The following is a 948-nucleotide window of genomic DNA, read 5'->3' on the forward strand; positions in this document are numbered from 1 at the left end:
TGTGGTGCTGGGGGATTGAACCGCAGTCCCTGTGCTTTGCCAAGCTTGTTCCAAGTAGGTGCTTTAGACCACTGAGCCATCTCACCAGCCCCTAGGAGTGGTTTTAACCTCACTTGGGTGGTGGTGACGCTGGCCTCCTGTAGTTCCTCAGTCTCCTCACCCGGAAGCAGCAAAGGGGCAGGCAGCTCCTGGACCAGCCTTGCATTGCCTTCCCTTAGTTTCTATCATGCTTGCCGTGCTGGTGTGAAACAGGACAGACCCCTGGCTGGCTGGGCCTCCAGGACAGGCCGAGTCCTGTGGCCCACCTGTGAGCCTCCTCCTTTCTAGATGCTGGAAGCCCTTGCCCCCATTCTCTTCCCACACAGGTGCTTCTGAGGAGGCCCTTGGGCCACCCTGAGGTCAGTGGGTGGCCTGGGCTCCAGCTGCCTCTCTGACTCCAGCATCTGGGGCCTGCCTCCTGGCAGTAGATGCAGTCCAGGCCTCCAGTGCTACCATGGCCTCTCCTGAAGCAGGACTTGGTGCCCTTCCCTCGACCTTTCCTAGATTCCAGAAGCAAGTTGGGCCAATTGCCCTTCTGCTCTAAACCTGCCTCTCTCACCCGAGGCAGGTTTCCTTGCCTACCAGGGAGTCATCGTAGAGGCTCAGAGATGGCAAGCTTATGGAGTCTTCTTGATGCGGCCCTGCAAATCCAGACCGCAGAGCTCCAGAACAGCCTGGGCCACAACTCTCCAGGTGTGCAGCTGGGTGAGTCACCTGGCTCTGCACCCTCTGGTGACAGGCTATCAAGAGAGTGCCTGGGGGCTGGTGAGATGGCTCAGTGGTCTAAAGCACCTACTTAGAACAAGCTAAGCAAAGCACGGGGACCGCGGTTCAATCCCCCAGCACCACATGCCAGCCAGCCCTCCCCCTGGTGGGCTGAACTGGCCACACACAATAAATAAATAAATA

Source organism: Octodon degus, unplaced genomic scaffold (genome assembly GCF_000260255.1).
Source record: "Octodon degus isolate 3935 unplaced genomic scaffold, OctDeg1.0 scaffold00083, whole genome shotgun sequence".
NCBI lineage: Eukaryota > Metazoa > Chordata > Mammalia > Rodentia > Octodontidae > Octodon > Octodon degus.